General features: G+C 39.9%; 1 protein-coding gene across 1 annotated transcript in view; it reads right to left on the bottom strand.

The window, feature by feature from the left end:
• The window catches only part of LOC147356925 (usherin-like), a 170,073-nt gene that overhangs the window by 97,627 nt on the left and 49,102 nt on the right, over positions 1-23,344 (bottom strand). The window lies entirely within an intron of this gene.

Genomic DNA, 23,344 nt, shown 5'->3' with positions numbered 1-23,344 from the left:
CAGTACTACTATAATAAGCGCAGTATTATCATCACTATTTCATAGATGAGCCAAGTCAGGTACAGATAACTTAGGTAACTTGCTCAAGGTCACAGAGCTGGCAAATATGGGAATCAGGATTTGAATCTGGCTCCAGAGCCCGTGCTCTCAATTACAACACTGAATCACCTAAATGTAAACCCCACGCACTTTCACAGATCCATTCATGAGACACTCATGTACAGGGTAGAGAAGCTATGATTTGCGAGATTTAATGATCAACTCAAATTTGTTTTAGAAGTTACGTGTACTTTCATGAAATCAACTAACAGAGATTTGAGAGACTGCAGGGCTAATGAATATAATCATTTGATTTCTTCCGTTCCAATGTGCATTGGGTGGGATGGTGCACCTTCTTGAGGGATGGTACGGGGAAGGTGGAGGGAGGGGGGTTGAGGATGGGGAACACATGTATACCTGTGGTGGATTCATGTTGATGTACGGCAAAACCAATACAATATTGTAAAGTAAATAACCTCCAATTAAAATAAATAAATTTATATTAAAAAAAATAAAAGGAGGTTAGGGATCTTTGCTCACTGGAAATATCCCCACTCATTAAACATCATATGTTAAGAAACAGAACTTTGCTTACATGCTAAATTAGAATGTCTTTCAGAGGTAAATTACTTTCACAGTGGCATCCTGAGTGTGCCCTTGAAGAATTATCTTAACCATTCTTCTGTCAGACAGTCTTCCTTGAAGACGGATGTTGGGTTCTTCTCCACTAGCAAACAGCACATCTCCACTGTAGCACTTAGCCACTTCTCACATTATTAGTATTATTATTCCTTACGTAATTGCCTGACATCTCCAATGGGCTATAGGCTCCCCAAGGTAATCTTGACTTCCTCACCTGTATGTTTCTAGAGCTTAGCACGGTGCCTAAAACATTGTTTATACTAAACTGCATCAGTCGTGTCTGACTCTTTGCAACCCCACGGACTGTAGCCCACCAGGCTCCTCTGTTCATGGGATTTCCTGGGCATAAATACTGGAATGGGTTCCTGTGCCCTTCTCCAGGAGATCTTCCCTACCCAGGGATCAAATCTGTGTCTCCAGCATCTCCTGCATTGCCAGGAAGGTTCTTTACCACTAGCACCATCTGGGAAGTAGGCACTTAAAAAATATTGACTAAATGAATACATTAACTTATATGCAGCATAGCAATAATACCAGAATCCAAACAGAATGAAAATTTAACATTATAGGGAGAAAAGGATACCTAGATACCTGAAATATTAAAAAAAAAAAAACTCGCTTAAAGGTTGATATTATAGGATAGCTCAAAACAGTATTTTGAGAAGGAATGAGTTTTGCAATAGAAGACTAGCAAAATCAAATGTCATCAAGAGAGTTCTTGAGAGCTGTCTTCCTGGAGAACTGACTCTCAGTTTTATGAACAACAGATCTGGTCTTCTGAATGTCTTAAAAGTAGATCAAGCCTTCATTCATCATTGTATCAGGGACAGCATCACTCGGGCAATCGTAACACCAGAAGACATCATAAGCGTCCTGCTCTCCTGGGTGGGAGTTGCTCATTTCTAAAACCTTCACAATGTTCTGGCAGCACCATCATCTGTGAACTTATGAAATGCTGTGCCTGTTGTCACAATATCCCTTACAATGTTGCTTTTGATTAAGAAATCAGTTTATAATAAAAGAAAGGGGAAGTGAATTAATATTATGGAAGTGACCCATCTTATATCTCATTAACCCATAGCCTGGGAAATTGCAGAAATGGCCTTTGGAAATGTACATTACAGCCCAAGCTGCGTCACCCTGTGGATCTGGAATCCCTGTAGGATGCTTTAACTGCTTTGAACTCAGGACCAGTATTTGATGCTGGCTTTTCCATAGTGAGAAAATGTGAGAATCTTTAAGATCATTTTTTAAAATGTCATGTAAGTATTTTTGAAATTATAAAACACTTTATTATTAAAAATGTACTGAACACTTATGTTGAGTCAGACAAAAGGTTGTATGCTTTACATGAATTATTTCTGTTAACTTTTTAGTCAGCATGTTCCCTTCCAGTATTATAGTTAATATGCTCTCCAAACTATTCGTGCTTTCTCTACTCACAAAAAGGAACACTTACATCATGGGGCACCAAGGTACCAGTAAATTAGAAACAAGAATATTATCTGGCAACTTGGGATCTTTGTGCAACCATAACAACATGCAAAGAAAAAGTTACTATGAGGGAGGAGGAATTAGCTTCCTTCCACATGCTGACATCCTGGACTTTCTCAAGGGCACCCCTTTGTCTGACAGATCCAATCATGTGACGATTGGAAGTCTAAAGCAACTTAAGCCACAACCACTAAGGACATAGAGCTTTTAATAATAAACGTTTGGTTGGGCGACAGTCCCTGGGGTCGAAAAGAGTGGACCACAACCGAGTGACTAAACAATTGGACCTGCTTGGTTAATGAATTCTGAGCGGAACTGACGTTTCCCTTCAGGGCGGGGTCCCTTGATCGCGGCTAGGGACTGACATCAAATGGAAGAAATTGTAAATATCAACCATGGCCTTAAGTAGTTATAGAAACAAGCGTTGAAGGTGTCATTTTTTTATTTCTTGCTTATTATATAGAGATTTATATATAATAACTAATTTTCCCTCCTCCTCTTCTCTGTTGATTTATATAAAGAAAGTTGGTTTACAGTTTAGGTTTTAAGTTATAGGATATCCAGGTGGGATATATCTAAACTGAAAGGGGAGTTAATACCACCCAGATATGACTATAGGTACAGAGGGTAAGAGCATATTCATTTGTTCAACACTTGGTAGCACCATTTGGAGTGGAAGCAAGCAGTGACTATCATCAGCAGTGGAAGGTAGAAAGGTAGGCACGGAGACCGAACAGCTCAACTGGTAATTCACCTAAGTCATCTGATGACAGCTGACACGTCCACACTTCTAGAGCCTGGTCTGCACACTGAGCCCAAGAGCCAACACAATACATTTTTAGCTCCCTTGCTGGTTGACTTTCTAGAAAGTTTCACCAAGAGGAGGCACTGCTAGGAGGGTAGAAACAGGAAGAAAGAAAACATCCAGCTTGTTTTTGAGAATATTTCATGTACCACTGTGGCTCCACAAAATAGTGCGACCGCCAGCATCTGCTCTCCTTTATTCTAAGGTGACCATCTAATGTCATTTAATACTTGACACCCAAAAGAACGAGTGAATTAAAATTAAGACGTGAGAGATACATAGTGAAAAACCAACTAGCACTTGGTTTAAGAGAAGAAATACAGATAAAAATCACGCTAATAATAATGTCTGTGTGTGTGCTAAGTTGCTTTAGGCGTGTCCGACTCTTTGCGACCCTATAGACTGCAGCCCACCAGGCTCCTCTGTCTGTGGGATTTTCCAGGCCGGAATACTGGAATGGGTTGCCATGCCCTCCTCCAGGCAATCTTCCTGACCCAGGGGATGAACCTGTGTCTCTTATGTTTCCTGCATTGATAGATGGGTTCTTTACCACTAGCACCATTTGGGAAGCCCAATAATAAAAAAGACAAGAAATTATTATGTGCCAGGCACTCTGATAAGCAATCATTCTATGCAATGGGCACCGGGTGCACAAATCACTTACGTTATTGCACTTATGTGCAAATCACATGTTGCAGAAGCTCTTAAAGAAATTTTAAGACCCCTGGAATGCTATCTACTTGATCTGCTTTTCAACACTGAAATAGAAAGTACCCAAATCAATATTTCCCTTTTCTTACATAATTGGGGAACAGAGAATTTCTTTTCTGCTGGGATTATGTGCATAATATCTCATTTGTCTGACATATTGGGAAATGAGATATTTTATAGGAGTTAATTTTCATTATAACTAAATCTCATCCATGAAGTGCAAACTTAAAAATCTTAACCATTTTTGAAGGAATTCTTTCCAGCAAGCACTACACACTTTCCTGTCTTTTCACAGAGGCTATAATGAATATAAGAGAATCATTTTGTGAGGATTCAAACTGTGCGTTATGGACACCAGAGACTATATTCACTAATTCAGTGATACCCTCCAGGACTGAGTAGGTGGAGGACACTTAGCCAGCTTTTCCTGTTAACATCACTTAGTGGCTATATTTCATTCATGCCTGTGTCTCCATTTTGACTTCTCCATCCTCCCTCAGTGACAGCCTCTCAAATGTAACTTCTTTGTTTTGTCTACCTGACTCTAGCTAGTCAACCCCTAGCAAGATCTGCTGAGAAACTAGATAACCATGACATTTGGAAATAAGGATAAAGAAATAATAGACAGTCGCTGAGACAAGGGTTCAGAGTCAGATGAGCACAATGCAAACGAGCTGAGAATGAAATTAAGTGAGATTTGTGACAGTTAACTGCTCACTTTTTTTAACTATCCTGTATGCACCTGACTTTGGGGATAAATTAGACTGAAGTCCAGACTCAATGGACATGAGCTCTCTTTCTCTCTCTCTCTCTCTCTCTCTCACACACACACACACACACACACACACAATTTCCCAGCATTCTATAGGTAACCTATATTAGACAGTATTTGTAGAAAGGACAAAAAGGTCAATTATAAAAACAATGTACACTGAAAAAAAATGCAGTCTGCCTTTTAAATCATTTTGGACACTCTTGTCTACTTCATCCACCACACCAACTCCATCCTCAGTCCTGGAGATCTTACATTCCAAATTGATCCTTCCCTATCTCCATATCCATGGCTATCTAGTCCACTCTGCCATCATCTCATAATAGAATAGCGTGTGTGTGTTAAGTCACGTCAGTCGTGTCCCTCTCTGCGACCCCACGTACTGTACCCGCAGGCTCCTCTGTCCACGTTGATTCTCCAGGCAAGAATACTGGAGTGGGTTGCCATTTCCCACTCCAGGGGATCTTCTCAACCCAGGAATCGAACCCATGTCTCTTACATCTCCTGTTTTGATGCATTATTCATGCTCCCACAGAATTCATTCTTCATAACACAGAAGGGCAGTTTTCAAAACACACATCTGATCCTACCACATGCAGTCAGTGATCAATCAGGCCTTGGCTGAGTACTAACTAGCAAGATGAGTTCCCTGTCCCAGAAAGTTGGGGTAAACATGTTGTGGGGATAAAACAGACTAGTGGTGCTGGCCTCTCTGGCTTTTCTGCCTTTCGGTCTAGGTCTTACCAGCTACTGTCAGATCTCAAGGTAGGACCGAAGTGGGATACTGTTGTGTTTTAGAGCTGGAACTCAGATATGTCCCCCATCAAAAGAGCTTAAAACAAGACATTTCATCTGTTTTTAAGACCATTTAGTATGAAATATTGAGTTAAGGACACAAAGTTAAATTTCCTGGTAAATTTGTAGATGATAAGAAATATCATTTGAAAAAAATCCCATTTCTTATCAAAATAGGCAAGCAGATTTCATAACTTGTTTTTATTAGCAAATATTTTGATGTAAATGGAATTAGGTATGATATGAAACATTGTACAATTCAGTTATCAAAACATACATTAATAAGCAATAAGTCTAAAATATCTCTTAACACAACAATTTTTATTGACCTCAGATTCCCAATGTGAGTTACAAAAATGAGTGAATATAATCTATTGGACTTTTAAAATGAAGTCTAAGAAGATACTTTTCCTTCTTTGACTACAGCACAAGACACATATGAATAACTTTGGGATAAGTAAAATGTTAAGTTCTTAAAATGGTTTAAAATCAACATTCAGAAAACCAAGATCATGGCATCTGGTACCATCAGTTAATGGCAAATAGATGGGGAGACAATGGAAATAGTAAGAGGCTTTATTTTTGGGGGGTTCCAAAGTCACTGCAGATGGTGATTGCAGCCATGAAATTAAAAGATGCTTACTCCTTGGAAGAAAAGCTGTGGCCAACCTAGCTGCTGCTGCTACTGCTGCTAAGTCGCTTCAGTCATGTCCAACTCTGTGCGACCCCATAGACGGCAGCCCACCAGGCTCCAGTGTCCCTGGGATTCTCCAGGCAAGAACACTGGAGTGGGTTGCCATTTCCTTCTCCAATGTGTGAAAGTGAAAAGTGAAAGTGAAGTCGCTCAGTCATGTCCGACTCTTCGTGACCCCATGGACCACAGCCTACCAGGCTCCTCCATCCATGGGATTCTCCAGGCAAGAGTACTGGAGTGGGGTGCCATTGCCTTCTCCAATGACCAACCTAGACAGCATATTAAAAAGCAGAGACATTACTTTGCCAACAAATGTTCATCTAGTCAAAGCTTTGGTTTTTCCAGTAGTCATGTATGGATGTGAGAGTTGGACTATAAAGAAAGCCGAGTGCTAAAATATTGATGCTTTTGAACTATGGGGTTTAGAAGACTCCTGAGAGTCTCTTGGACAGCAAGGAGATCCAACCAGTCTATCCTAAAGGAAATCAGTCCTGAATATTCATTGGAAGGACTGATGCTGAAGCTGAAACTCCAATACTTTGGCCACCTGATGTGAAGAACTGACTCACTGGAAAAGACCCTGATGCTGGGAAAGATTGAAGGTGGGAGGAGAGGGGGACAACAGAGGATAAGATGGTTGGACAGCATCACCAACTCAATGCACATGAATTTGAGTAAACTCCAGGAGTTGGTGATGGACAGGGAAGCCTGGTGTGCTGTAGTCCATGGGGTCACAAAGAGTTGGACATGACTGAGCAACTAAATTGAAGTATTTTTGAAATTATAAAACACTTTATTAATTTATAAAATGTACTGAACACTTACTTTGAGTCAGACAATAGGCTGTATGGTTTATATGAGTTATTTCTGTTAAAATTGACAACACCAAGAAATTAGAACAATTTAGAACATAGCAGTTTCCTTGTTATGAAGATGAGAGAATACAGTCTTAGAGGAACTAAGCTATTTCCCAAAGTCATACAAGGAGAAATTAAGGGGTAGAATCTGGCAATCTCATCACATCACTGCCACTACTCTTGTTATCCATTTTCAGCCTAATTTTCTCTTCTAAAATATGTGGGAAATCCACTCAAATTAAGAACTGATGAACATGCTCTAGCCCTAAAAGCAATTAGGCTGAGCTTAATGAAAAATTACCATATATTTATTGAGAGTCAATTACCTGAAAGGTACTTTCTTGGTACTTTGAGAGACAGAAAGAAATAGTATCTACCTTTATGGAAGTAAGACAAGGGTTAAAAACACAGGTCTAATTAAACAACAATCTAACAGATGAGTAATCAGCACCACAAAACCTTTACACCCAACAAAAGGTATAACCAGTTAAATACAGATGCTTCTAGCAGGGAACAATCACCCTGGCTAAAGTGAGTCCTAAAAGCTTTTCAGAGCAGTCAAGTCTTCCATGCAAGGAAGCTGTGTCTTCCATAGGTTCTCCCATAAGAAAGAAAAAGCAATGATTCAGAAAGATGTTCCTGGTGGAGAAACTATATTTACCAATGTGTGGAAACAAGTAAGTGCAAGGTATAGTTAAGATATCCTGCTGCTGCTGCTGCTGCTGCTGCTGCTGCTAAGTCGCTTCAGTCGTGTCCGACTCTGTGCGACCCCATAGACGGCAGCCCACCAGGCTCCCCCATCCCTGGGATTCTCCAGGCAAGAACACTGGAGTGGGTTGCCATTTCCTTCTCCAATAATAGACCAGTATTTTGTTATTTTTTGTTGTTGTAATTGGTTCAAGTTTAACAGAAATAAGCCTTCAAAGGGAAGTTAGGACCTTGAATGCTGTTCGAAGGAATTGGGATTTTATGATACAAAGGAGAACCATCGACATTTTCACATTTTCATGTACTAACCAGGGGCAAAATGAAAGTCTTCCTTAGAAAAATTAACCTAGAATGACATATATAATAGACTGGTATAAGGAAGATCATGGAACTAGAGACAAGTGAGGTAGCTGAAAATATTAAAAAGAAAAAATAGCGGGGGAGGAGCTAAGATGGTGGAGGAGTAGACGGGGAAAACACTTTCTCCCCCAAAAATTCATCAAAAGAACATTTAAACACCGAGTAAATTCCACAAAACAACTTTTGAATGCCGGCAGAGGACATCAGGCACCCAGAAAAGCAACCCAAGTCTTCGAAAGGAGAGAGAAGAAATACAGCTCCACCCACCAGAACACCTACACAAGCTTCCCTAACCAAGAAACCTTGACAAGCCACCTGTATAAACCCACACAGAGTGAAGAAACTATTACAAAGCCACAGTTATCAAGACAGTATGGTACTGACACAAAGACAGAAATATTGATCAATGGAACAAAATAGAAAGCCCAGAGATAAATCCACGCACATATGGACACCTTATCTTTGACAAAGGAGGCAAGAATATACAATGGATTAAAGACAATCTCTTTAACAACTGGTGCTGGGAAAACTGGTCAACCACTTGTAAAAGAATGAAACTAGAACACTTTCTAACACCTTACACAAAAATAAACTCAAAATGGATTAAAGATCTCAATGTAAGACCAGAAACTATAAAACTCCTAGAGGAGCACATAGGCAAAACACTCTCTGACATACATCACAGCAGGATCCTTTATGACCCACCTCCCAGAATATTGGAAATAAAAGCAAAAATAAACAAATGGGACCTAATTAAACTTAAAAGCTTCTGCACAACAAAGGAAACTATTAGCAAGGTGAAAAGGCAGCCTTCAGAATGGGAGAAAATAATAGCAAATGAAGCAACTGACAAACAACTAATCTCAAAAATATACAAGCAACTCCTACAGCTCAACTCCAGAAAAATAAATGGCCCAATCAAAAAATGGGCAAAATAACTAAATAGACATTTCTCCAAAGAAGACATACAGATGGCTAACAAACACATGAAAAGATGCTCAACATCACTCATTATCAGAGAAATGCAAATCAAAACCACTATGAGGTACCATTTCACACCAGTCAGAATGGCTGCAATCCAAAAGTCTACAAGCAATAAATGCTGGAGAGGGTGTGGAGAAAAGGGAACTCTCTTACACTCTTGGTGGGAATGCAAACTAGTACAGCCACTATGGAGAACAGTGTGGAGATTCCTTAAAAAACTGGAAATAGAACTGCCTTATGACACAGCAATCCCACTGCTGGGCATACACACTGAGGAAACCAGAAGGGAAAGAGACACGTGTATCCCAATGTTCATCACAGCACTGTTTATAATAGCCAGGACATGGAAGCAACCTAGATGTCCATCAGCAGATGAATGGATAAGAAAGCTGTGGCACACATACACAATGGAGTATACTCAACCATTAAAAAGAATACACTTGAATCAGTTCTAATGAGATGGATGAAACTGGAACCTATTATACACAGTGAAGTAAGCCAGAAAGAAAAACACCAATATAGTATACTAACGCATATATATGGAATTTAGAAAGATGGTAACAATAACCCTGTGTATGAGATAGCAAAAGAGACACTGATGTATAGATCAGTCTTATGGACTCTGTGGGAGAGGGAGAGGGTGGGGAGATTTGGGAGAATGGCATTGAGACATGTATAATATCATGTATGAAACGAGTTGCCAGTCCAGGTTCAATGCAGGATACTGGATGCTTGGGGCTGGTGCACTGGGACGACCCAGAGGGAGGGTATGGGGAGGGAGGAGGGAGGAAGGTTCAGGATGGGGAACACAGGTATACCTGTGGCGGATTCATTTTGATATTTGGCAAAACTAATACAATACTATAAAGTTTAAAAATAAAATGAAATTTAAAAAAATAAATAAAATACTGCAGCTGGGGACTCTGCAAAATAATAATAATAATAATAATTTTTAGATACACATCTTCCTAAATCGATCTTAAGTAGTTATGACCTAGGCAGGGATGTGGGACGCCACATTTTATCTTTAGTGCATGGCATATTCTAAGAGTAAAATCTTTCAGTTAAGTTCAGTTCAGTCACTCAGTCGTGTCCAACTCTTCGCGACCCCATGAATCGCAGCACACCAGGCCTCTCTGTCCATCACCATCTCCCGGAGTTCACTCAGACTCACATCCATCGAGTCAGTGATGCCATCCAGCCATCTCATCCTCTGTCATCCCCTTCTCCTCCTGCCCCCAATCCCTCCCAGCATCAGAGTCTTTTCCAATGAGTCAAGTCTTCACATGAGGTGGCCAAAGTACTGGAGTTTCAGCTTTAGCATCATTCCTTCCAAAGAAATCCCAGGACTGATCTCCTTTAGAATGGACTGGTTGGATCTCCTTGCAGTCCAAGGGACTCTCAAGAGTCTTCTCCAACACCACAGTTCAAAAGAATCAATTGTTCGGCGCTCAGCCTTCTTCACAGTCCAACTCTCACATCCATGCATGACCACTGGAAAAACCATAGCCTTGACTAGATGGACCTTTGTTGGCAAAGTAATGTCTCTGCTTTTGAATATGCTGTCTAGGTTGGTCATAACTTTCCTTCCAAGGAGTAAGCGTCCTTTAATTTCATGGCTGCAGGCACCATCTGCAGTGATTTTGGAGCCCTGAAAAATAAAGTCTGACACTGTTTCCACTGTTTCCCCATCTATTTCCCATGAAGTGATGGGACCAGATACCATGATCTCCGTTTTCTGAATGTTGAGCTTTAAGCCAACTTTTTCACTCTCCTCTTTCACTTTCATCAAGAGGCTTTTGAGTTCCTCTTCACTTTCTGCCATAAGGGTGGTGTCATCTGCATATCTGAGGTTATTGATATTTCTCCCAGCAATCTTGATTCCAGCTTGTGCTTCTTCCAGCCCAGCGTTTCTCATGATGTACTCTGCATATAAGATAAATAAGCAGGGTGACAATATACAGCCTTGACGTACTCCTTTTCCTATTTGGAACCCGCCTGTTGTTTCATGTCCAGTTCTAACTGTTGCTTCCTGACCTGCATACAAATTTCTCAAGAGGCAGATCAGGTGGTCTGGTATTCCCATCTCTTTCAGAATTTTCCACAGTTTATTGTGATCCACACAGTCAAAGGCTTTTGCATAGTCAATAAAGCAGAAATAGATGTTTTTCTGGAACTCTCTTGCTTTTTCGATGATCCAGTGGATGTTGGCAATTTGATCTCTGGTTTCTCTGCCTTTTCTAAAACCAGCTTGAATGTCTGGAAGTTCACGGTTCACGTATTGCTGTTAACACTTTTATATACAGCTGACCTTGAGATTGAACAACATGGATTTGAACTGTGTGGGTTCACTTACACATGGACTTTTTAAAAAGATAAATACAGTACTATACAATTGACAGAGACACTCTACTTCCCTGGTGGCTCAGACAGTAAAGCATCTGCCTACAATGCAGGAGACCCGGGTTCAATCACTGGGTCAGAAAGATCTCCTGGAGAAGGAAATGGCAACCCACTCCAAGATTCTTGCTTGGAAAATCCCATGGATGGAGGATCCTGGTAGGTTACAGTCCATGGGGTCGCAAAGAGTCGGACATAACTGAGTGACTTCACTTTCAAATTTGACAATTGGTTGAATTCAAGGATACAGAATTGGGAATTCGGAGAGGTTACTGTGGAGATTTGAGCATACTGGAACCAATCCCCTGCAGATGCCAAAGGATAATTTTATATGGCTTTTCTACTGCTTGGTGGAGAAGGCAATGGCACCCCACTCCAGGACTCTTGCCTGGAAAATCCCATGGACAGAGGAGCCTGGTAGGCTGCAGTCCATGGGGTCTCTAAGAGTCGGACACACTGAGCGACTTCACTTTCACTTTTCACTTTCATGCAAGGAGAAGGAAATGGCAACCCACTCCAGTGTTCTTGCCTGGAGAATCCCAGGGATGGGGGAGCCTGGTGGGCTGCCATCTATGGGGTCGCACAGAGTCGGACACGACTGAAGCGACTTAGCAGCTACTGCTTGGGGAATCAGTAGCCTTTCCTCCCACATTGTCCCAGGATCAACTGTACTTTCTCTTCTTTAATAAAACAAACTTATGAGCTTAGGACTGGGATGTGTTAGACTGATATGCTGTGTCACTAGTCAGAAAATATTTTTATCAGAGATGGACTGTGAAGTTAGCAGCAAAAAAACTCATAAAAATCTGTCACCAAAACACTAACTTGCATCTAATGATTTAAAAAGAGAATGTTTTTGAGGATTAAAAAAGTCCTACCTCTGTTTTGTATCTTGACTGAATCAATATCAAAATCTTATTACTATAATAGTAATATTATATTTATAATATTTATATTTATAATTATTATATTCATAATAAATGCTTATAATAGTGTACCATAGCTTTGGAAGATGTTGCCATTTAGGTAAACTGGACAAAAGGTAATGGGATCTTTTTTGCATTATCTCCTATTAACTGCATGTAAATCTAGAATTATCTCAAAATACAACACTTAATTAAAATACAAAACAAAAACTGTCATGTTGTGGAGTATGATAGAAGAAACAAACCTTTGAAATTCAGAAGTTGATGGAAAAAACAACTATTTAATCAGATACCTTGGTCCTTCGGAAGTATTCTTGAAAGCAGAAAGAGTTTTACTTTCCCTTTATAGGTGAGAAAAACAGGTTTGAAACCCATTTTTTTATTTTAAAAATTATGTAATAAAACATAATAAAAGAAGTACATAAAATGTTATGTTTTAAAAACAAGGAGAAAAGCTCTTATAACCATCCCAAGGTTACAGCACAGAATACTGCTAAGTACCCCAGAAATTTCCTATGAGTCCTTCGTGATTCCAACCCTTCCACTCACCCTTCTGCCTTACCAAACAGTTGGAGGGTGACAACTTGGATGACTTTAAGAATCATGTTCTTACTCCTCTACCTAGGAAATCATCCCTAAACAAAGCATCTTTGTGTGGCTTTCTACTTTGTATTTGAAATCAGATTTATGCATGTTTTTGCATATTCTTGTGCTCAACATAACATGCCAGGATTCTCTTCATATTGTTAAGGATAGCCATATTTCACTCATTTTCATTGTTGTATAATTTATATATCTATTCTACTGTTCATACTTAGATTATTTCCACACTTTGGTTGATAGATCAATGTAGCTATAAGCATTTTTGTACATGTGTCCTGAGGCTCATGTGTACAAGTTCCCTAGGGTACAGATTTTGGAGTGGAGCTGTTGGGATATATTTAACTTTACTAGACAAAACAACTCTTTTTCAAAGTGCATCGATTCCTATTAACACCAATAGTGTCTGTGAGTCATCATTCTGTATCATCAAAAAGACCACATACAGTTACTCTGTTAAATTTTTGCGAGTGTTTTTTGCATAAAATATTATCTTGATTTGGTATTATTTTTTATTTCCCAACTTATTAATGAGACTGAGTACATTTCTTTAGAGCTATGGTTTTACTCAATGACTTTCAAGCAAGCAAGAAAAGAAATGAGGGCAAGCTATATACTGACATGAAAAGATGTTTACTCCAGATTTGTCAGGAGGGAAAATATGAAAGTGGAGAAATATACATTTATGGGCAATCATTTTTAAGTGTCTATTATATGCCTATACATGGACATCATTATTCATTCAAACAACACAGTATGAAGCATCTACTATGTTCTAGGCACTGTCCTAAATGCTGTGGAGAATGAGTAAGCTGCAGACATAAAATCAGAGGGCAAAGTGGAAGGCTCCCCAGCTGGTGGCTGCCCTTTCAAGAAATTTCTGTCACTGCACATGGCCATTCTCTCATGACTACACATGTTTAAAACTTGGTCAGGGAGCTCACATTTTCCAAGTTTTTATTTCCTCCTGAATAAAATTAGGGCACCCTTCCCTGCCTTGGTGGTCTGACTGATCGAACGTGAGAATCAAATGAGTGTATATGAAAGTCCCTTAGGAAGTAAGTGTTATGAATGCAAGGGCACGAGCTTAGACCTGTTCCTTTCTTCCAGGGTGAGTTCAAGCCCAGTCTGTTACGAGAATCTCTCCTTAGACTGTCCCTCCTACTCTGCTCTATGTTACAAACTGCATATGTCTTATAAAAACAAATAATCTGCACACCTCTGAAAAACACACTTGAGACAAATCTGTATTCCTTACCTGTATGCTGTCTGCCATCACCTAGCAATTTCTCTTTTTTTTCTATTTCTTATTTCATACTGAAGTATAGCTGATTAACAATGTTGTGTTAGTGTCAGGTATATAGCAAAGTCAGTTGGACTGATACGTATATCTATTCTTTTCCAAATTTTTTCCCACTTAGGTTATTATGTAGTATTGAACAGAGTTCTTTGAGCTATACAGTAGGTCCCTATTGGTTATCTATTATTTTAAATATGTATAGCAGTGTGTACATGTCAATTCCAGACTTCCAATTTACCCCCCAAATCCTTCCCCCCCAGTAATCTTAAATTCATTCTATAAGCCTGTGAGTCTATTTTATAAATAAGTTCATTTGTATTTTATAAATAAGTTCATTTGTATCATTTGTATTTGTCTGATTTTCTTCACTTAGTATGACAATATTGAGTTTTATCCATGTTGTGGCAAATGGCACTGTTTCATTCTTTTAGTGGCTGAGTAATATTCTATTGTATTATATATGTACCACATCTTTTCTATCCATTCATCCTACCATGTAACAGTTTCTTAAATGTGTTTGCTAACTCTTTAGGTAATATTCCTCCTCTACCCTAGTCAAGCCCAGGAGTACAGTGTGAAAAAAACAGCTACTTACTAAAAGCTATAAAATAATTTTTGGGAAAAAATCTATTGGGCTTTGATTTTCAGTAATCCACTAGCGTAGTAATCTGTTGTTGTTTATTTGCTAACTCATGTCCAACTCTTTGCAACCCCATGGACTGTAGCCCACCAGGATCCTCTGTCCATAGGACTTCCCAGGCGAGAATACTGGAGGAGGTTGCCATTTCCTTCTTCAGGGGATCTCCCTGACCCAGGGATCGAACCCATGTCTTCTGCTTGGAGGGAGATTCTTTACCACAGAGCACCGCAGTAATCTGATTCGTTGGCAAATATTCATGGAGGAGGTGCTTTGTGTCAGGCATGCTTGGAATACAGAAGTGATGAAAACAGTCCTGGCCCCCGCCTTCAGAAACCTTTCAATCTAAGTGAGAAGACAGACTAAAGGCATTATGTGTATGTAAAACTGATTAACAAGAGAACCAGAATAAAACATGTGGGGTGAGGGAGGGAAGGCAGATACTAACCTAGTTCAGGTATGCTAGGAGATAAGGCTTATTTGAGACACTTATCTTTGAACTTGCATGAGAAGCAACTTCATCAAGAAAAAAAATTTCATAAACCGTTATTTGATTAGTTATAGTAAAGATTTCAGTATCCTATCGTTTTGTCTTTTCATACTGTTCATGGGAAAGACTAGAGACCTCTTCAAGAAATGGGAAAGACTGGAGATCTCTTCAAGAAAATTAGAGATACCAAGGGAACATTTCATACGAAGATGGGCTCCATAAAGGACAGAAATGGTATGGACCTAACAGAAGTAGAAGATATTAAGAAGAGGTGGCAAGAATACACAGAAGAACTGTACAAAACAGAGCTTCATGACCCACATAATCACGATGGTGTGATCACTCACCTAGAGCCAGACATCCTGGAACGTGAAGTCAAGTGGGTCTTAGAAAGCATCACTAAGAACAAAGCTAGTGGAGATGATGGAATTCCCTCTGAGCTATTTCAAATCCTAAAATATTGTGCTGTGAAAGTGCTGCACTCAATATGCCAGCAAATTTGGAAAACTCAGCAGTGGCCACAGGACTGGAAAAGGTCAGTTTTCATTCCAATCCCAAAGAAAGGCAATACCAAAGAATGCTCAAACTACCACACAATTGCACTCATCTCACACGCTAGTAAAGTAATGCTCAAAATTCTCTAAGCCAGGCTTCAACAATACGTGAACCGTGAACTTCCAGATGTTCAAGCTGGTTTTAGAAAAGGCAGAGAAACCAGAGATCAAATTGCCAACATCTGCTGGATCATTGAAAAAGCAAGAGAGTTCCAGAAAAAAACATCTATTTCTGCTTTATTGACTATGCCAAAGCCTTTGACTGTGTGGATCACAATAAACTGTGGAAAATTCTGAAAGAGATGGGAATACCAGACTACCTGATCTGCCTCTTGAGATACCTATATGCAGGTCAGGAAGCAACAGTTAGAACTGGACATGGAACAACAGACTGGTTCCAAATAGGAAAAGGAGTACATCAAGGATGTATATTGTCACCCTCCTTATTTAACTTATATGCTGATTACATCATGAGAAACCCTGGGCTGGAAGAAGCACAAGCTGGAATCAAGATTGCTGGGAGAAATATTAATAACCTCAGATATGCAGATGACACCACCCTTATGGCAGAAAATGAAGAGGAACTAAAAAGCCTCTTGATGAAGGTGAAAGACGAGAGTGAAAAACTTGGCTTAAAGCTCAACATTCAGAAAACGAAGATCATGGCATCTGGTCCCATCACTTCATGGGAAATAGATGGGGAAACAGTGGAAACAGTGTCAGACTATTTTTCTGGGCTCCAAAATCACTGTAGATGATGATTGCAGCCATGAAATTAAAAGACGCTTACTCCTTGGAAGGAAAATTATGACCAACCTAGATAGCATATTGAAAAGCAGAGACATTACTTTGCCAACAAAGGTCCATCTAGTCAAGGCTGTGGTTTTTCTGGTGGTCATGCATGGATGTGAGAGTTGGACTGTGAAGAAGGCTGAGTGCCGAAGAATTGATGCTTTTGAACTGTGGTGTTGGAGAAGATGTTCTTGCCTGGAGAATCCCAGGGATGGGGGAGCCTGGTGGGCTGCTGTCTATGGGGTCTCACAGAGTCGGACACGACTGAAGTGACTTAGCAGTTGAAGAAGATCCTTGAGAGTCCCTTGGACTGAAAGGAGATCCAACCAGTCCATTCTGAAGGAGATCAGCCCTGGGATTTCTTTGGAGGGAAGGATGCTGAAGCTGAAACTCCAGTACTTTGGCCACCTCATGCAAAGAGTTGACTCATTGGAAAAGACTCTGATGCTGGGAGGGATTGGGAGCAGGAGGAGAAGGGGACGGCAGAGGATGAGATTGCTGGATGGCATCACCGACTCGATGGACATGAGTTTGGGTGAAATCTGGGGGTTGGTGATAGACAGGGAGGCCTGGCGTGCTGCGATTTATGGGGTCGCAAAGAGTCGGACATGACTGAGCGACTGAACTGAACTGAACTGAATAAAGATTTCATAATAATAAATTGAAAATTTTCAATGAGATACAACTGGATTGCTATTTAAAAATGAAATATCACAGGATTATTAAACAACGCACATCTAGAACTTTCAAGCATGGCTGTCCTTATTTACTTTAAAAATGTCTACTGTGCCAAAACAAAGTGTAACAAGATAGACTTTGTTTGATTACTTATTTACTTTTGTCAGCCTCACAATAAAGGAAAGCTTTTACATTTATCCCACACCCAGTTCCCCCACCCCACTGCCAAATTCTGTGTGTGAAGAGTGGATTAAATGAGATTTAGGCATCAGTCAGGATCTCAGTAGAAATCTGATGACAACTAAAATGGACGATTGAGAAAACTTTAGTGCAGGCACTATTTACAGAGATGTGGGTAGAGTTAGAAGAAGGCAATGGCACCCCACTCCAGTACTCTTGCCTGGAAAATCCCATGGACGGAGGAGCCTGGTAGGCTGCAGTCCACGGGGTCTCTACGAGTCAGACACAACTGAGCGACTTCACTTTCACGCATTGGAGAAGGAAATGGCAACCCACTCCAGTGTTCTTGCCTGGAGAATCCCAGGGACGGGGGAGCCTGGTGGGCTGCTGTCTGTGAGGTCGCACAGAGTCGGACACGACTGAAGCGACTTAGCAGCAGCAGCAGGGTAGAGTTAAAGGAAGGCAGCAAGTGATAATAATGGCTCCCCAGGTAGTAACTGTCAGGACTCCTAGGGGCCAATAAATATCCGTATATTTGCAGGTAAAGGATGAGAACAGACTCAGGAAGCTGGAGAAAGAACTGGAGTGACAGGAAAGGGCCATTGGATAAAAGCTGTAGCCTTTGGTGGAGGAAGGCCACCCTGGAGCCCAGAGCCTGGTAGAAAGTTCTGAGACTCTGTTCTCCTCTGACTCTTTTATCTCTTGCTGTTGCTGCCCAGGGACAACCAAAAGGAAAAGAGAGAGAGAGAGGAAGTCCACTGACACTGTGAGTAAAGGTCAGTCTAGAAGGATGCAGGTCTGAGTGGAGGAAAGTACAGGAAGTATTTAAAGAAGTAAAAGAAAAATGTGCAACATAAAAACATTAAGGGAAATTATTATGTTGCATTGTATCATATTTTTGTACTTTTCTCTTATTCTCTTATGCTAATAATCAGTAAGATAGCTATGAGAAAATAAAAATATTATGTTGTGAGGTACAGTATATCAGGTTATTTAATGCAGTTCTACAAATTCAGTTCTATGGATAATCCACAAAATGGATACTTAATTCCCACTGGCTCACTATCATAAGCAGTTTGAAGTTTATCACCTTTCTCTTTCCATAATGGTAGAATTTTTAAGGTGTTTAATTTTCACAGGGAAGCTGAATCATAATTGTCCATAAAGCACATCCACTGGGATATATATCTTTGTGCCTCTTCATCAGGTTATGTCAAATTGTATTTCCTAAGGTGCCCAATAGGTTGTCATATATAACCAAGGAAATTCAATACAAGTACAATATGATGTAAATTTAATACAAGGTATCTCTGTGTACACTGAAGAATTCTGTTTACTGTAAGAATTAAACAACAATGCTTTGGTGTGTCATAAAAATAACATGCATAGTGAATATAGATGCTCCAAACATATTTGTTTGTTTTTTTCCAGCACAGTGTGGCAATGTGAATATCAACTGAGGTTTCCCCCCAAGGTCCGGATGATGATTGAATGTGGCAGATATTTCCCTGTGTGAATACTTGATCCTTCAATTAAAAAGGAAAAGAGAGAACAGCTTTCACAATGTGGAAGAATGCCTTATTACCGGTGTGCTCTCCTAAAAATGGAATCAACGGAATCTGAAAAAAGACTGTGCTTGGGAAATTTTACCTGACAAACTGATGGGAGGTGTTTCATAAAAGTTACACAAGGTTTGCTCAAAACTGTCAAGCCATTTTCCTAAGTGATTCACCAAATTCTATAATCCATTTCTTCTATGAACTATCAGCATTTGCAGGAAAGAAAATAGATTCATATTCAGGCTATTTAAACTGAGTTCAAAATAAAATGTTAAAACAGTTAACCCTTAAGACAAAAATCAGGACAGAGATCTTAGAAATGTAGACCGTTGGCTCTGAGAATGAGATACTCAACCAGGAAGAGTATCTTAGAAAAATTCTGTATATATTTTCACATGGCTACATGGAATCCTACATTATGAGCATTTCTACACAAAAAGTAGAAGCAGAAAGGTTTGATGAATAAAATCACGTATTTTTGAGTCATTCACACTTTGTTTTATATTCATTCCTAATCAACTAGCTATCTTGCTTAGAGGAATTAACTTGCGTCAAAGTGAAAGTGAAAGTGAAGTCACTCAGTCCTGTCTGACTCTTTGTGACCCCATGGACTGTAGCCTACCAGGCTCCTCAGTCCGTGGAATTTTCCAGGCAGGAGTACTGGAGTGGGTTGCCATTTCCTTCTCTAAATTAAGTTGCTTAATATTTATAAATTTGAGTTTCCGCATCTGAATGTTGTACCTATTTCATGGGCTAGTTATGAAAGTGATAGTATCTGGCACATAGTTACAAATTGTGGCTATTAGTATTGGAGAAGGCAATGGAACCTCACTCCAGTACTCTTGCCTGGAAAATCCCATGGATGGAGGAGCCTGGAAAGCTGCAGTCCATGGGGTCGCTGAGGGTCGGACATGACTGAGCAACTTCCCTTTCACTTTTCACTTTTATGCATTGGAGAAGGAAATGGCAACCCACTCCAGTGTTCTTGCCTGGAGAATCCCAGGGACAGGGGAGCCTGGTGGGCTGCCGTCTATGGGGTCGCACAGAGTCGGACACGACTGAAATGACTTAGCAGTATTATTAGTATTAGCAGAAAATCAAATACTTCTTTCTCTGCATAGGTAGAGCACTTAATTAGCACTTACCCATACACCTCCATCGGAGAAGGCAATGGCAACCCACTCCAGTACTCTTGCCTGGAAAAATCCCAGGGATGGCGGAGTCTGGTGGGCTGCCATCTGTGAGGTTGCACAGAGTTGGACACAACTGAAGCGACTTAGTAGTAGTAGTAGTAGTGTACACCTTCATGTATATACATTTAAAATTTTATTTCTCTATATCCTTTCCTAAGGTGAAGGACAGCATATACAGTTAATTGGTATGCTTACCACCCATCCCTATAAGTGATATATATTAATATATGCTCAAAAAACTGAACTAAATATTCTTTCAATAATGTTCTATTGTCTTCATGGTATTATGCATAAATAAGCCTGCAAAAATAATCAACTTCTTAAATTTTTTCTATTTTTATTGAAATTATTGCCACTTCCCTGATACATATCTATGTATAAACTCTCACAAAGCTGGGTCAGTATAAAAGGCTGAACTAGGAAAATGTTTCCATAGGCTCCTCAAGCATTGTTCCTTTCTCAAGGAGACCCTGGGACCCTTGTCTAATGGGTGCTCAGAGCTCATGCCCATTCTGTCTTTAGCAGATCATGATGGCAGTGACAATATGATAATACAGCCTCCTACACTGGCATGTAAAGCAGACCCAGCATGGTGTGCTGTCTGTCTCTTTTCAGCAATCTAAGAATCACCAGGCAGAAGAATTCATATGCCAAATGCCTGGGTCTCTAATATATATTTTGAGTCTTCAGCAGGCTATGATGGAGATGCCTTTGCACTCTCTTTGAAACCACCCCACCTATGTTACATAATTATAAGATGTGTTGTCAATGAGTATTTACGTGTACTGTATGTGTATGCTGGTGCTTCTCACATCAACACAATTACTATTTTAATATTGTCCTTGGGATCAGTAAACATGAATCCATCCAATAGCTATTTAATATCCATCTCCTCCTTGATTGGCATCCTGCCAAACCTGGAGACTAGAACAGCAAACAAGGTGAATAGAATCCATGCCCTCATGTGGGTCACAGTCTAACAGGGTAACTATTTTACATAAATTTACATAGGTAAAGACAATAGAGTGTTACAAGAAATTCTAAGTATTAATAAAGGATAAGAATTTAATTTTTATACTTTTAGTATTTTAAAAATATGTACATTCTAATCAGTTTAAAATGTTACCAAATATGCTAGACATGGGTTTCTCTGGTGGCTCAGTGGTAAAGAATCCAACTGCCAATGCAAGAAATGCAGGTTTGATCCCTGGGTTGGGAAGATGCCCTGGAGAAGGAAATGGCACCCCACTCAAGTATTCTTGCTTGGAAAATCCCATGGACAGAGGAGCCTGGCAGGCTACAGTCCACGGGGTCACAAAAGAGTTGGACATGACAGACACTAAACTACAACATTATGCTAGACAACGAGGAGTACGTTTGGTAGAGTCGGATATCCATGCTGATTTTAGCAAAGTAGACCTCAAGTGGGAGGAATAAACATATTTCCAGAATCTATGACTGAAGCTTCTGAAGGAGATAAAGCTCATGAGAATTTGGAAGCTCTCAAAAGCATAATTCTAATCATGCAATTGTAATCTACACAATACAAGTCACACATTTCTTAGACAGTAACCCTTTGTGCTACATTTCATTGCAGGCTAATGGTATGACAAAGAAAGAATCAAGATCCTACAGAATAAATGGTTCTTATCCACCTCGGACCAAAAAGTAGCTCTTTTCAGAGGTTTGAAAATCCTGCCTGTAGTTGCTGCCTACAAAGAACTCCTCTGCCAGAGGGAATGTGGACAGAAAGGGCTATAAGTAAAGAAAAGGAGCTAGAGTGTCACACCGCCATTTTTTGCAGGTGTGTGAAGCAGCAAGTCACCAGAATTAAGCAGGACACATTTGAAGGAAGCAGAGCCTTAGGTGTGAATCAAGTGATAATGACCCAGTACTTAAAGAATGGACTTGGCAGTCTAAAGCAATGAATAGTAAGCAGCATTCTTTACGATAGCAAAATTATGGAAACTTAAATGTCTATCAATAAAAGATGGGTCATATAAGCTGTGGCTTCATTCAGTGGGATTCTACTCTGCCTTTCAAAAGAATGAAGCTGAGCTACACTTAACTGTTATAGAAAGATGCTTCTACCATACTAGGTGAGAAAAGGAAGTTGCACACCAAGACAAATAGTATGAACTCAGGCTTGTTTAACAATTTTGTACATATTTCTTTATTAAAGTTATTAAACTATTAAAAGTTTGTTGATCGGCTTAAACTAATACAGCCCTTAATCTTGATTTTTTTTTTCTGGTATATTTAAAGTTTAATTGCATTCTATTATATCCTCCCTACATTTTTAAAAATTTTTGTTGAGAAAACAGAACATGAAATTTACCATCTTAAGCATTTAAATGGACAGTAGCTTTTGAACTGTGGTGTTGGAGAAGACTCTTGAGAGTCCCTTGGACTGCAAGGAGATCCAACCAGTCCATTCTAAAGGAGATCAGCCCTGGGATTTCTTTGGAAGGAATGATGCTAAAGCTGAAACTCCAATACTTTGGCCACCTCATGCGAAGAGTTGACTCATTGGAAAAGACTCTGATGCTGGGAGGGATTGGGGGCAGGAGGAGAAGGGGACGACAGAGGATGAGATGGCTGGATGGCATCACTGACTCGATGGACGTGAGTCTGAGTGAACTCCAGGAGTTGGTGATGGACAGGGAGGCCTGGCGTGCTGCAATTCATGGGGTCGCAAAGAGTTGGACACGACTGAGCGACTGAACTGAACTAATAGTAGTATTAATATTAATTGCAGACACCTTGTTGGGCAAGATCTCTAGAACTTTCTCATCTTATAAAACTGAAACCTTATATTCACTGAACAGCGACTCTCCATTCCCCTCCCTACCAACTCCCAACCCCTGGTATCCACACTGTATGTATTTGACTACATTAGATACTGCATATATATGGTGTCATGTCATATCTCTCTTTACGTGACAGGTTTTACTCAGCATAATGTTCTCAGGCTTCATCCATGTTGTAACATATGATAATGTCCTCCTTTTTTTAAAGGTGGAATAATATTCCATCGCAAACATATGCAAGATTTTACTTATCCATTCATTTGTCCATGAACATTGGGTTTCCTCCATCTCTTGACTATTGTGAATAACTCTGCAAAGAACATGGGCGCACAAATATCTCTTCAAGATCCTGTTTTCAATTCTT

Source organism: Bos grunniens, chromosome 16, assembly GCF_055505025.1.
Source record: "Bos grunniens cultivar Pamir isolate PY7600 chromosome 16, Bosgru_T2T1.0, whole genome shotgun sequence".
NCBI lineage: Eukaryota > Metazoa > Chordata > Mammalia > Artiodactyla > Bovidae > Bos > Bos grunniens.
Note: the sequence above shows the minus strand (reverse complement) of the source record. Positions and strands in the feature narration are given on the sequence as shown.